Source organism: Rhagoletis zephyria, unplaced genomic scaffold (assembly GCF_001687245.7).
Source record: "Rhagoletis zephyria isolate East Lansing unplaced genomic scaffold, Rhagoletis_zephyria_1.1 Rzeph_scaffold_00311, whole genome shotgun sequence".
NCBI lineage: Eukaryota > Metazoa > Arthropoda > Insecta > Diptera > Tephritidae > Rhagoletis > Rhagoletis zephyria.
In genome coordinates, this window is record NW_016157395.1 from 88,277 (window position 1) to 104,501 (window position 16,225).

Consider the following 16,225-nt stretch of genomic DNA (forward strand, 5'->3'; position numbering starts at 1 on the left):
TCATCACACCATATTCTGCATACGAGCTGATGCATGCACCTAATCAGCTCCTCGCCGCCGTACTTGAATAGCTCGGCTGGCAGGCCGTCAGCTCCAGCAGCTTTGTTGTTTTTCAGCCGCGTAATCGCTATTCGTACCTCGTCATAGTCAGGCGGTGGGACAGCTACTCCATCATCATCGACTGGGGACTCGGGTTCGTCTTCCTCACTACTTTCAGCGCTGCTACCATTCAGTAGGTCATAAAAGTGCTCCCTCCACAATTTAAGTATACTCTGGACATCGGTCACTAGGTCGCCATTGTTGTTCTTACAGGAGTTCGCCCCGGTCTTGAAACCTTCCGTAAGTCGCCTAACCCTCTGGTAGAATTTTCGGGCGTTCTTCCTGCCGGCCAGCATCTCAAGCTCTTCGCACTCACGTCTTTCGGCCTCTCTCTTCTTATTGCGGCAAATACGTCTCGCTTCCTTCTTCAGTTCCCTATAACCAACCTACCTTGGATTAATGGCAACCCACATACCAAATTTCGTTGAGATATCTCAATTTTTGCTCGAGTTATCGTGTACACGGACGGACGGACAGACAGACATAGCTTAATCGACTTCTCTATTCATTCTGAGCATTTATGTATACATTTGTCTATATCTATCTCGATTCGTTTTGCCTGTTACAAACAACCGTTATGTGAACAAAATTAATATACAAGGGTACCAGTGCGCTCGGGTATAAAAAAATCGATTTTTGAGATTGGAAATTTGATGGGTCATTTTTCAAAAGTGCCGGAAATATGCAGTTTTGATGACATCGACATTATTGCAAGCATCAATTTTAAATCAATTAATTTTAATATTTACTGATTGATCGAAGATTTCGTGTTTCTCTAAATTACCGTTATATGGGATGTGGGCGGGGTTATAGTCCGATTTTTAAAATGTTCGGCCATTTGGTATGATGTACCAAGGCCAGCAACTGTGCAAAGTTTGGAACAAATTGGTGCAGCGGTTACCAAGATATACACATGTAATCATAAGTGAGCGTGGCTACGCCCTTTTTCCAAGAATTTATAATATTCTTATTTTTGTTAGATGTGTTTCTGTAAGGAGTCCTATTTATTTCCACAGGCCTTCCATTTTACTTTAAAAGTCTTCACTATTCCCTGAGACTTTGCTTTGACATGCGCTTATATGTCGAATGCATACGAGTGGGCTGTCCGAGTAGTATTTATGCTTATACACCGCACAAAAATTAGAGTATTGTTCAAAATGTGGCCTTAAATTAAATAAGAAAAATAGTTTATATCTCCCTTAATTTATGGTAAACTGAAAATCTTTCTAACTGTTTTATATTTTGATTTGTTTACACCGAACGACGCCGGATACTCTGCATCATAAAATATACCTTTGCAAAAAGTTACGCCGAAAGATAGCGCTGGAGTCGAGATATTAAAGAATCCGTCTTTATCGTACTACCTGGGTTAACGGGTATTTTTTGATAAGAAGAGCTTCAGCAAAAAACGTACCCAAAAAGTAGATGGCGCTGGAATCAAGATATTTAGATACCGCTCTACAAAATTTACTTTTAAGATGACTTAATAAAGCCACATCCATGAATACAAAGAAGCGCAAAATTTTTAAGGCGCCACAGATGTCATAGACACATCAACGGGCCATGAGTATATCAAGAAGAAGTGGGACGAATTAAAAAAAAACTCTTTCTTCCTGTGGAACAGCGGGATTTAACCTTTCAACCGAAGCCAATAGTTTTTACATTACAAACCCTTTTTGCATTTCAAACCTATTTTTGTATTGGTCAACGCAAAAGTATTTATCAGGCGTCGCGAAGCATGCCAGGCATTTGCTAGTTTTTTTATAAAAGTCTACCTCATATTATATATAATTAACTGCATATAAATGGACATTTCTCTGACGTCAAAGGCTTTATAATTTCAAAGATATCATTAATTCCAAAATTTATTTTAAAAATTTAGTGCAATGTAAAACAAAAATATGGGTACCAAATGAAACAATTTTTTTTTTGATTCACAAGGACGAATAGGACTCGAAAATGCCCATTTAATCTATTTTATTTTTTTGAGCTAATAAAATTAGGTCTTAACATATAATTTTTTCAAAAATAAAAATTGCAATATTTCAAGGATATACAAGGGTAAAATTATAAAAGGGTATTTTCAATACCTACCCATCCCTTACGCACCAAAAAAATTTAATATGTTCAAACTCTACAGAGTTAGAGAGAGTTGGTTAGTATATTTCAGGACGAATGAATAAGGATTGAGCCAAGAGCTTGTGCGAGCAAATCCAATTGTTGGCAGTAAATGTCAGTTACGCGGTTTTTTACTTTAAACGACGATATGTATATCGAGCTACACATTTATAAAAGAAAATTTTAAGTATTAAATAAACAAAAGATATATAGCCAAAACTGGTCAACATAAGGCGTTTCTATTATTGCCACCAGTGTAATTTACAAATCCCGAAAATTCCGAGATTCTAAGCAAATAATCCCGGGATTTTCGGGACTTAAAAATACCGGGATCTCGGGATTAACATTCCTAGGTACAACCTAATGTAAAAAAATATCTTATTTTGAGATAACTTTCGAAATTTTGGCTTTCAGTCTTGAAAGTTAGATTTATTTACTCTTACTTACTAGAAATAATACAGTCAAACTTTTAAGTTTACTTTCGTTTCATTCGGTATCGATTACCGTGAAATGAGCCATATGTAAATGCTACTTTTATGTATCTACTCGTATGTACCATAAATTAGACCGCACCACAAACATGGTTGCCTACAATTGGTAACTTTCTACCAAAACTGGTAACTTTTAAACGGTTTGGTAACTTGGTAACTTTTATTTCATTTTGGTAACTTTTGCAACTAAATATCTAATTATAAAAGCCCCTCGAGTTTCAGTGGCAGCACTACTGACACTTCTACAAAATTACTTCGATAAAGTTAGAGTCATCTCATATTCGAATACTGGAAATATTTCAATTACAGTGGCAGCAGCAAGGGCTGCACTTCTAAAATAACTCTCGAATTTTTGCGATAAATTTTGAATTCTACCATCTCACATTTTAATAGTNATTATAAAAGCCCCTCGAGTTTCAGTGGCAGCACTATTGACACTTCTACAAAATTACTTCGATAAAGTTAGAGTCATCTCATATTCGAATACTGGAAATATTTCAATTACAGTGGCAGCAGCAAGGGCTGCACTTCTAAAATAACTCTCGAATTTTTGCGATAAATTTTGAATTCTACCATCTCACATTTTAATAGTGGCCATCTGGCAATTTTTGGTAAGGTCCATACATGCTTTTGATTATTCCGGCACAACAAAAACAAAATGTCGCGTGCTTTTTACTAGACCCACCTACCGACATGTATTTCGACCCACTGAATTCAAATCTGAGGTCCGTTTGACACGTACACTAAATTATGAAAAAGCGAAAAAATAGCAAAAAAATTTTCAATTTTCGCAATTTACTCGAAATTTTGTACGAGTCAAACGGACGGTTAAAAGCACCCGCAACTTTTTTTTGTGTGCCGGTGCCACTATTCCGTGAGTCGCGAATATCGGCACATTCCGAACGAAAAATGACACTGAAATTGGCACAACGTCGAAACCGGATTGTCTCCAAACCAAATTTGACAAGGGATGATGGAAAATCGCTCCACATTACATCATACTCCTACCCTGTCGGAAACACCAACAACGAAAATGAGAATAACGGCACATGCAACAATTAATTGTAAGAAAAATATTTTCTAATAAAAAAAATTATTATAATTGTCAATAGCATTTTCAATCTTGATAATTTATCAAGAAAATAGATTTAAACTTCTGTGCTAGAACTGGGAGTTCTTGATAAATAATCAAAAATTGACAAATTATAAAAATATTGAATTTATTAAGTCACAGAAACGGGCTGTAAGTATATACACATTTGTTGCGAAATATAGCAGTTTTATTCAGTATATTTTTTTCTTAGTGAAGAAGTGAAGATTTGGTAACTTTTGGTAACTTTTCTTAAGGGATTTTGGTTGAAAAAAGCGTTGGCGAGTGGCAACCATGACCACAAAAGGAGCATTTACATATCGTCGTTCAAACTCAAAACCGTGTATCGTCACTCTGCAAAACCGCGTAACTGACATTTGCTGCCAAAAATTGGATTTGTTCACACAAGCTCTTGGCTCAATCCTTATCCATTCGTCCCGAAAAATACTGGCCAGAAATGCGATTGCTTTATAAAAAAGAGAACCATTTTGAAATATGAGTGTTTCTACTCTCTAGAAAATAATTTATGCAATCTCACATGCGCGGTTTTGCTTTTTTTTTTGATACCCGGTTTTGTGCTGTAAACGACGATATGCAAATACATATCGTGTAAGAGCGCTATAAGTAGTAAACTAATTTTTTACATGGTGAATTTTTCAATTCGTCTTTTCCCAAAAATGCGCAAGATTCTTTTTCTGAATATTTTTTTTTAATTAGAACCGCAAGGCTTTATTTATTGGCAAGCTTAAAACATTTGCACAAGTGAACTTCTTAATTTCTATCAGGCACGGTCCTCCATTATTTTATCAAAAAATGTACCACTTGGAAGTGTTTACTAAAACTTCCATTTAAATGGAAGGGAATAGTACATACCAATTCGTCTGAATTTATTCTTTATTTCAATACTGATAACTTTTATTACAGACGGACCCCATTTATTTATTAAAAATCGGGACTGCAACAATCTTTGGCCAATTTCAAAAGTTGCGTTACTTTAAACTGCAATAGATGCGGTAGACACAAAACCGATGTTATGAACCCGAAAAAGTCTGATTAGAAAAAAACTTAGAAGATTATAAATACATAGATAATATAAAATTCAAAATGCTATGTAATTGTATTGAATTTCCTTAACTAAGGGCCAATTTCACAGTACGTGGTTAACTCAGAATTGGCAGTTAATTACAGATTTTCAGTATAAAAATCTATAGTTAACTGCCGATTCTGAGTTACCTACGCACTGTGAAATTGGACCTAAGTGAAAGGCACCGATTCGCGAAATAAAGATTTTAAAGCATACCGTGAACGTTTTAGCCGAAAATCTTCAAGGCAAGCTAAACTTGAGATGCCAGACAAAAATCATTTAATCCAGAAGTAAGAGACATGCTTTAAGAAGAGAATTTTGAACATACACATGCTTCATGAAGACGAACTAAACTTTTATCATGCATTTACCGTTTTCTCATTGTTTCTATCTTAAGTAATCCTTATGGCACGTTACCAACATTATAATTACACCGGCACACAAAAAATGTGATATGTAAATTTAACCAGAACCACCTACCGACATCTATTTCGACCCGTCGAATCCGAATCTGAAGCCCGTTTGACTCGTACATCCTCAGAATTTCAAATAAATTGCGGATTTTTTCACAATTTTCTCATTTATCTCGAAATTTAGAAGGTGTACGAGTCAAACAGACCTCAGATTCGGATTCAGTAGGTCGAAATAGATGTCGGTAGGTGGGTCTGGTTAAAAGCACAAACCACTTTTTGTGTGCCGGTGTTATCAATGTACAATGATTTTATTTTTCAGAGCGAAGAACAGGAAGTAAGTGAATAAATGGAGATAGAAGAACACACGAATGATCTGTTTTTATTCTTTTTCAAGAAATATATGGGCAAATCTAAAAAATAGGTACACCTCCAGAAAAAATATTTTAATTTTTAAATTTGTGAGCACACCTATGTTTTATACATATATCATTTTATTCGTATTCTCTTAATAAATCGATTAATATAACTGTAATTCATTTTCATCAAGTGCTTCAAAAGTTAGACGAGGAATAAACATGAAATAGAAAACAAAAGAATAAGCTGGGTTCAAATTACGCTGTGCAAGTTGTAAATTTTGAGCAAAGATTTTGAAAGTTGAACTCATTTAATTGAGACGTTCTAAATTCAATGGCATTCCGTTTTGCCAGATTGGCTCTGGTTTTCGAGATAACGGTATTTGAAAATTTGATTAAATTTAAACTATTTTAAAAATAACTCCCTCAGTTTTGAAGTTATTTTACTAAAACACATACTGGTTTTTTAATATTACCTTAATTATTCCTTAAAATTATCGAAATGGGTGCACTTTAACGTATAGCTCCAATACAACTGATTACTCAGATATGTGTTTTTGCGCTATAACTCTAACTTCAAATCTGATTAATAAATTGTACGCGTGCTATATGTTAAAGTGAACCTATACTAAATTTTTACCTGCTTAATTGGAGGGAGGGAGTTTTCTTATAAAATAGTTCAAATTTAAGCAAAGTTTCAAGTACCGCTATCTCCAAAAGTGGAGACAACCGGAAAAACTGGGGACCCCATTGAGTTTAGAAGCCTCCAATTAAGTAAGAGCAACTATCAGAACCTTTGTCGAAAACATTTGATTTGATATCACGATCGAAATGTTCTGACTACAAGAAGGAGCGTAATTAAAAGTACTAAATCGGGGATTTTACACACTTCTAGAGAACATTTTTTGAAGTATTTTACAGGTATATGCAAAGTTATAAGGACTAGTAGTCAGAATAATATTTAGATCGTTTCGACGTATTTTCCAAATGTGCCTTCAATTAAGATATCTTTGGAATAAAAATTACGCTCAAGATCGCAGAATATTTTATCTTTAAAAGTCGGTTTATTCTGAAAGTACACCTCTTGCTAAGGTATCAAATTATTCGTAATTGTTTATAGAATACAACACATACATACTTAAGAAGTTCTTAAAATTAAATGCTTCAAAAACTATACGCGATAAACCGAAAAGTTTCTCCGATTACTGAAATTTTTGATAACACATTTTTGAAGAATATTCACCAATCTCGGGGATGCGACATAACAAAATCCGATGTGTACATACACACATATGTACATACATATGTATGTAGATATTCGTGTTATATGGAGTACCTGACAATTGGCGAAGGAAAAGTCTTATTTGATTAGGCGCGTAAATTGCATTACGATTTTTAATTATGGACTTACTTCAGTGCGCATTTTATAATGAAGAAAAGAAGTTTGCAGAAAAATAGGATCATTTTGCTACATTTTGTTCTGAATGCAGCGATTTTCAGAAATATTTTGTTGGCCTCCTTAAGCGTGCCGAAACCGGTTTTCAATAAGGCGATTTTGGCGCTACCTGATATCTCTCGCGCTGTGCAATATTATGCGGGTGTCCACATTCAAACTGGAATAATTTTTGAAAAAGACTGGCAGGCCATGGCGAGCCAAATATGCGTGAGTATGTGTTTATGTATACATACATATGTACATATGTGTGTGTAACCGAGTCAAGAACCAGAAATCAGGCTCAATAGCAGCAGCCCTGCTCTGAGGACCAACTTGCAAATTGAGTTATCAATACGTAATTTTATTCGTATATACATACCAACTCACATACCGACATACCTACATATGCATTCATACCCGGCAAAAAATTGTGCAACGAATCTTAAAAGGGAGTATTGCGGGAATAGAATCAATCGGGTGCAAATAGGCATTAATTAATCGCAAGCATTGTGTATACTTATAAATAAAAAAAACAGATGTTTTCCAGAAATGCCTCACAGCTGAGATCACCTGTTTATATTTGTTACGGGGTTATATTCAATACGTATAAAAAAACGTTAAACATACTCTGGCAAAACCAGCAAGAAAAGTTATATTAAGTGTAGGAGTCATTGACCAAAATGCTTAAAAATATTAAGATGCTATATAAACGTAGGAATTCATTTAATTCAATGCATATTTTGCCAATTTTTAATGTTATTTTAATAACTTTAAAATTTTTCTTCATCACTTTAATCACCCTGAGAACCACGGTTTGAATCGTATTTATTCGGAACAAATTTTTATTTTTTAAAAGCGACTAACGTATGCGGAATGAAATACGAACTGATGAAGTAAAACGAAACAGCTATACTTTCGGATGCAACAAATATTGTTTTTCCACTTACATAGATATTGTCGAATTTTCCAAGAAAACTTTTTAGAAAAACTCATGTCCATAACGATTGATCTGTTTAAGTTTTCAGGCATAGTGCGGAGGCCTCTTTTAAAAATATTATTTTGGAACTTTGTTGTGCCTATTTGAGTTATTATTTTTTAGCCAATTAGGCGATAAATAGTTCAAAGTTATATTAAGGAGTCCTTTTATGGATCCCCAAGGAAAAATATTTCCCTAATCCGCAACAAAACGCTGGGAAAACACTCATAGCCGCTTTTAACTTTCCTTTTCAACGTTTAAAAGATCTTGGGTAAAGTGGTTTCAACATATTTCACTAAATCCCTGGCTCTTGCATAGTCTCTAATGTTTTTATGCCTACTTTGTACTTTATTGTCATTATACGTTGTGGTTTTGCAGAGAAATACAGCAATTTATGATTCTTGTTACGGTCTCATTTAGCTGCAATGTTAAAAATGTTTTTCGCACTCGTGGGTTTTCCTTCCACTGTTTTCCTATTCTATAAAGCCGAAATTTCCTTTTTAAATAAAGTTTTTTTAAGTCTCACAAAGAAAACATGAAAAAGCACATTACTTTTAGTGTTGGAAAACTATCGGTAGTGTATACATTCGATTGTTTCGATAGTGATAGTACAAAATATTCGATACTATCGATGTTTTCGAAAAGTTTCTTACATATGTTGAGATATAACACTACTGCCCGGTTTCACCAATCATTTTAAAATGTATCAAACTTAAAATTTAAAATAGCACAATCTCTTAGAAAATGTTGTAATTTTAAATTATAATGGCCTGACAAATTTAAAATTTATTGGTGAAACTGGGCATAACATTTTGTATATAAGCAAATTTGATTCCATTTTTTATGGTCCAAGAAAAATTTGGCCGGTGATATGACAGATCCCATCGCCTGTAAATTTCTTCGCTCCTTCTCTTACTATATATGTAAGATAACAACAGCCAGGAAGAAATCGTATTCTTAAATGATCCATTTCGTAACTAAATAGCCATAAAGATTATTTGTATACACAAGAATAACTTTTGTAGGGCCTGTGCCAATTGATTGGAAAGAGGAAATTTTGACGGCTCAAAGTAAAAATTTGACATTTCTCGTGGTGAATACGAACGTCAGAATTTTACCTAGCTCATGGGGCTAGGTAACATTTTTACAGCTTATAAACATGTATACACAAAATATTGCTAGGTGGTAATAAAGAGTGAACAAGAAAATGGAAGCTGAAAAAGCACAAAAAAACGTACGTTACTGGCAAGTTGTAAAATAAATATAATTTTTAACAATTTCAGAAACAAATAGAGCTTTCAACTGTCAAAATTTATTTTGCATTTAACACAGCAAAATTCAATTTACTTGCACACCATAGCACATTTTTCCACCCCGTCTCACCACGGAGAAAAAAGTTACCGATCGGCACAGGCCCGTAAAACAAATATTTCAATATCACATTTTATAACAAAAACCACGAAGACAATGTTTACAAACAAAGGAGTTCATAACATACATACATACATATGTAGGCATGTGCATCTTTTATAGTCCAATTCTAACAATGAAAACAACATAGATACAACTATCGATAGTGTTTAAAAAATTCGATAGTAGCGGCAAAATTAAACCATCGATACTGTCGATAGCCCCAACGATAATTCTCCATGACTAATTACTTTTCGTGACATTGAGTTTCGGTGTACAAAATTTACAAGCAAATTTTCAGAGTTCGTTCGCTTTCAAGAAAATTATTTCAGCACTAGCAAATGCCTGGCTTGCTTCGCGACGCCTTATAAGAACTTTTTCGTTAACCAATACTAAAATAGTGTTGGTATGCAAAAACGGTTCGTAATATAAAAATTATTAGTTTAGGTGGAAAGGACTGAAGAGCATAACCTTGCTTACTCATAAGCCAAGAATAATTGCGCTGAGATAACATTTGGGTTAAGTACTAATATCTTTTGATGCGATTTTATTTCCACCTGTGAGATATCTGCAAGTATTTCAAGGTTTGCCGAGAGTGCGTAATCTTCTCCTATAGTCCTGCTGTTCCACAGTATGAAATCGTTTTCCCGTTCAAACGGGGTCATTGATATACCTACAGTGTTCTCTCTAATTCAGCACACTTCTTCTTGATATACCCATGACCCGTTGATGTGCCTACGATATCTGTGGAGCCTAATCAATTTTGCGCTTCTCTGTATGCTTACTAACAGAATGGGGCTTTATTAAGTCATCTTAAATGTAAATTTGTAGAAGAGCATCTAAATATCGTGATTTCAGCGCCATCTATGTTTTGGGTCCATTTATATTGGAGAAACACTTCTTATCATAAAGTTAATACCCGTTAAGCCAGTTCATACGATAAAGACGGGTTCTCGAAATATCTCGACTACAGCGCCATCTGTCGACACAATTTTTTGCAAAAGTATATTTTACGATTCAGAGGAGAATTACAAATTCATGTGACATATGATTTCGAAGGTATGGCTGATTAAAAATTTCACTCCTATAGGATGTGCCAAGCCCCTTTCACAAAAGTATATGTACTTTACTATAAGCATATACAATAGATATTGTATGTGAACACACCAAATTTCAAAGTCATGTAACTTACGGTTTCGAAGTTATAGATGATTAAAAATGTCTCGCCAATTGGAGGTGCCACTCCCTCTTGTCAGATCTCATTTTTTTTTATAACCTAGGTTACGTCCCAGGTCACTCTCTATACACCAGTTAAAGCCCCATGAAAATCCCTTCAGTAATTCCGGAGAGTAGTGAGTTCAAACACACAAACAATTTAAGTTTTATTATAGGATAGATAGATTATTATTATTATTATTATTGGTTTATAAAACATATTCTGACAAACATATTCTGAGCGTTCCGAATATATGAGTCTGAAAGGAGTCCTAGGTGGTTAAGAAATATGAGCTTCAAAAACAAAAAATGTCTGACTCTTATATGAATATTTTAGGAGTTATAAATGATCGAAGTTAGGAGCCAGCACTTTGTGGTTATATAAAAACAATAAAGATTCGAAATTTATATCTAAACTTGTTTATACAGAAATTGAAAATATTTAGAAAACAAAAAATATTTTAGCTGCAGCTTCTGCTATTAAATGTATGTTGGAATGTTTATATGAACTGAGGTATGTATACATACATGTGTATAGTATTTGAAGTTCAATAAGAGTTGAAAAATAAGGCCAATATGGCTCAAAGGATAAAAAATAAGGTAAAATAAGAGTCCAAATAAAGTTATTTATGAGGACTATAGGACTCATTTAAGAGCCTCAAAAAAACTCTGAAACGATTCATATATGAGGACAAAATTTGCTTTAAAAAGAGTCCAAAATGAGCTGTTTATGAAGCCAATAAGAGTCCAATATGACTCATTTGGAGGCTCATTTGATGTATGAATTTAAGCTCATATAAGTCGACCTTCGGAAGAAGGAAACACACTAATTTCGGGCTCTTAAATGAGCTCATTATGAGCGTAAAGGCTCCGAAATGAGACTCCTTAAAGACTCATTTATGACTCCAAATGTATATTTCATTTATATGTACATATCTCTCGCTCATAGGCAAAGCACTTATTGAGTTTTTTTTTTTTCGTTTTGCGCATGCATATTCTTTTTACTTTAAAATTTCAATACTTCAAAAAAAATATCAATAACGAAAAATAAACACTGGCATATGGTGATGCCGTTGAAAAGCAAAATTGTATTCAAAAGAATTTGGTGCAAAGTAAATTTTGTTTTCAGAAATTGGTATATCTTTTTTGTCCACATTCCAGTTTTGATAAAATATAGCCTATGTTACGTCCGAGGTCACTGTCTAGATACCAGTTAAAGCCCCATGAAAATCCATTCAGTAGTTCCGGAGATTAGTGAGTTCAAACAGAAAAACAATCTCCAGTTTTATTATAGTATGGAAGATAGATTATAATATACAACGAGACTATTTTTGGTGGAATGCTTGTCAAGATTGCACAGTAGATTTTGGTATACTTAGTTTGGCTCCTGTGTTTACCATAATTGTTTAAAAACTGCCTAGAAATAGTCCAAATTTCATTCCGCATACCTCAAGGCTGCTTTTCACTATGTCAAATTCAATGGCATTTGTCGTAAAATAAGTGAAAACACATTGTCAAATGGGATTAAAAAGCAGTTTATCGATTGATTTGGATCCGGATAGGTCTTTAGTCGTGTACATGCCTGCTAAATCGGCTATATGTCTGTTTTTGGCCCATAATATCATCAGTCAAGCTATGGATAAAGGAGATTAAGTTGTGTCGAAATATGTCGCCAAATTTTGGCGTCAAAATATGGGCAGTGGCACACACGCGCCACGGTAAGTTTTACCGTAGATCCACGGTAAAATTACGTGGATTATGTGTTGCCGGAGAAGTGGGGCAGAACTTTTTTATGCGTAGGCAGCCTTCGGCCGCGCTTAGGGATTATAACCCTTACTACTCAGAATTCTCTTTTCTGTGTNGGTGACCATCAGGGATGAAAAATGGAACACAGATTGTACCTAAAAAAAGTTATATCATTTATTTGTAGTTTTTTTTATAAATTTTATTTAAAAAATGAAAACAAAAGATGAATTTACTTTAAACATGATTAGGTTTTTTTTTAACTGGGCCTATATCAATAGACCAGAGCTTCTTAAAGTGTGTTCCGCGGAACCCAAGGGTTCCGTAGAAAAGTCACCGGGGTTCCGCGAGATCTACTTTGGTATGAATAAGCACGGCGGTCGGTTTGAGTTGCAAACAGAAAGAAAAGTTCTATAAACAGCTTGACCGAGNGGAAGATAGATTATAATATACAACGAGACTATTTTTGGTGGAATGCTTGTCAAGATTGCACAGTAGATTTTGGTATACTTAGTTTGGCTCCTGTGTTTACCATAATTGTTTAAAAACTGCCTAGAAATAGTCCAAATTTCATTCCGCATACCTCAAGGCTGCTTTTCACTATGTCAAATTCAATGGCATTTGTCGTAAAATAAGTGAAAACACATTGTCAAATGGGATTAAAAAGCAGTTTATCGATTGATTTGGATCCGGATAGGTCTTTAGTCGTGTACATGCCTGCTAAATCGGCTATATGTCTGTTTTTGGCCCATAATATCATCAGTCAAGCTATGGATAAAGGAGATTAAGTTGTGTCGAAATATGTCGCCAAATTTTGGCGTCAAAATATGGGCAGTGGCACACACGCGCCACGGTAAGTTTTACCGTAGATCCACGGTAAAATTACGTGGATTATGTGTTGCCGGAGAAGTGGGGCAGAACTTTTTTATGCGTAGGCAGCCTTCGGCCGCGCTTAGGGATTATAACCCTTACTACTCAGAATTCTCTTTTCTGTGTTGCCGGAGAAGTGGGACAGAACTTCTTTCTGCGTAGGCGGCCTTCGGTCGCGCTTAGGGATTAAAACCCTTACTACTCACAATTCTCCTTTCTGTGTTGTCGGAGGAGTGGGACAGAACTTCTTTCTGCGTAGGCGGCCTTCGGTCGCGCTTAGGGATTATAACCCTTACTACTCAGAATTCTCCTTTCTGTGTTGCCGGACTTTCTTCGGCGGAATTTTTACCGTGGATCCACTGTAAAAGTTACCGTGGCGCGTGTAAACAGACACTCCCCAAAATATGACATAGTGAAAACCAGTCTTTAGTCTTTTTTGATACTCGTTTCGATATAAAGAGGAACTATTAGTCCCGTCATAGGACATGCCCGAACAAAAGCGATTAGCACGTTCCACATAAAGAGATAAAAAGTGGTATTAGTATAGGGCTGCAATAAGCCTGAACCCATCGACCAGGACACTTATCATCGAAATAAAAACCGAAGACACAAGTGAATATGGTGCCAATATACATATTCCTTATAAGCACAGTTGCTTTGGCTTTGGCGTTGCATTATTTAGAAGTAATTTTTGATATTATAAGCAATGTAGGTTTGTTGCACAATCCATAAAGATGAATGATTTATCATGATGTGTTGTATGAAACGCTGAAGTTTTGAAATCTTTTTAATCATGAAAGAACAAGTTTCCCTTGACTGTCACGGAACTTAAAAAAATGCCTTACCACCGTTGCCAAATTTCCACATATCCTATAATGCGCTTCATGATCATTTTTGCCATTTTGTATATGCATAACCAAAAGATAATTCTGGTATTCTATCTTAAGTGAAACTATTTTTCACTGAAAAAATGCGCCCAAAATGAAACGAGTGTTTGCATTAACCTTCATTAAAGACCAGCACAATTTAAGCGTGGACCAGGACACCAGGACCATCCTGGGAAACCCGGATGTCTGACAGCCAATATTAGTCGCATGTTCCTTAGCGACTGCGCACATTGTCATCCCGGATAAGTCGCATTGTTTGCATGATACGCATCCACGTGTATACATATGTACATATGTACATATGGATGTAGATATCTGTATAGATACTGATACATTTATGTAATATGTATGTCCGACAATTTTCTCATTCTTATACTGAAATATACATACATATGTACATACCCAGTGAAAAGAGTTGTAATGCATTAATGTATAATGTATTTTTTACAAGTTCTAGATTCTATTACTGTTTAATATGTAATCAGCATTCTAATGTAACCAAAACTCGCAAAAAATTCATAATAAATCGCATATATTCCTCGTTTACTGAATGCCCAACTTTTTTTAGGACATCACCGATTGAAAACATTCATTTTCGAATGTGAAAACGACTGCTTTACTGATTAGTATTTCGATTACCACACATAACATTTACCCACTGGGTATGTATGTATATAAGCATGTTTGTATGCCTGGATATACATACATATACATGTAGTAGAGGTTAAGATATAATTGGAATTCTTAAATGTGTTCTCTAGCGCACGCTGTCTCAGTAAATTTTTAGAAGCCATTATTTACCTGCCGGCTAAATCATACCGGTTTTCGTCGATACGTATTTGTTATTGTAGTTATTGTAGTTGTAATGCCAATACTATTCGCTTTATTATGTGAAGAACGTCTTCATTAAGCCATCGAAAACAGAGTAAAAAATGTGCATGGATGTACGTACAAGTGTGTGTATCGTGTACAGATGCACGCACATGCATTTGTAATATGTGTGGATGGATCGAAGAAGATAGGAAGTTGGAGAGACAGCGGACAAGGAGACATAGCACATGCATAAGTAAGAGGACAGGCAATTGAATCAAACACAAAACCAACAAATAAGTAAGGGATGAAATGAGATAGTGAACAACAATACTTCCATTATAGGTACTTTTTTTAAAGTCAAGCTCTTTTCCTAGCAAAAACCATATAAATCTAAATTTCCGACTTTGTGCAAATCTGCACCAAAGTATCGAACTTTTTAATCAGAACCTTTAGAAAAAAATTTGGTTGCAGTTTTGTAGCTCATTAAAATTTAGTATAATAAAATGCAAGTGCAACGTACTGCTCAATTTCTTACCTATCAACAAATTGTCGAACATACTGACTTTGTATGAAANCGATCATTTGACCGCAAATGCCATTGAATTAATAGAAAAACTACGAATTTGAGGATAGCTAAGTAAAGGGTTAATTTTTCGTAGTAGCTGCTCTAAATGCAATGTAAAATGTTTAAGATAATACATAATATAACTTTTTTAATTTCTTCCTATTGACCACTTTTCTTAATAATTGTTTATTCTTCAAAATGAAACCGAAGCTTTTCCCGTGCCTATAAGTAAATATATTACCACGGTAAAGGAAAAAAAAAACTAAAAATGCATCTGATCAAAAGATGATTGTACCTAAAATCTAGTGACTGTACCTAATGTACCTTTAAGTCATCAAACGTCGGAAAAAGGTACAATTGTACCTACTTTTTCATTCCTGGTGACCATCCGTCCAGGAAATTAATTTATTTTATACGGGACGCCAAACATTCTGTATTTCTTGTTAGGGACAAAACGATACTAGTAAATACAAGTACATACTCGATACTTTTTGTCCGATACCAAGTAATTTTGGTATCGATACTTTTGAACCGAGTACTGAGTAGGATCGCACTCAATGACATAGAGTTTGACAAATGTACCACAGGGTGATGGTATGAACGCTGTTTAAATTTTGAAGTTTTAAATGTTAAGTGTACAATAGTTTATTTTTCAAATAAAAC

The 16,225-nt window shown here is 34.8% G+C and overlaps 1 protein-coding gene across 3 annotated transcripts in view; it reads right to left on the minus strand.

The window, feature by feature from the left end:
- Window positions 1-16,225, minus strand: part of LOC108358890 (uncharacterized) — a 117,880-nt gene that overhangs the window by 58,078 nt on the left and 43,577 nt on the right. The window contains exon 1 of one of the 3 annotated variants that reach the window (XR_001846845.1): window positions 7,060-7,256. The exons of the other annotated variants lie outside the window; for them this stretch is intronic. The gene's annotated coding sequence lies outside the window, so the exon portion shown is untranslated. Of the gene's footprint in view, window positions 1-7,059; window positions 7,257-16,225 lie in introns of those variants that run through there. 3 annotated transcript variants of the gene reach the window in all.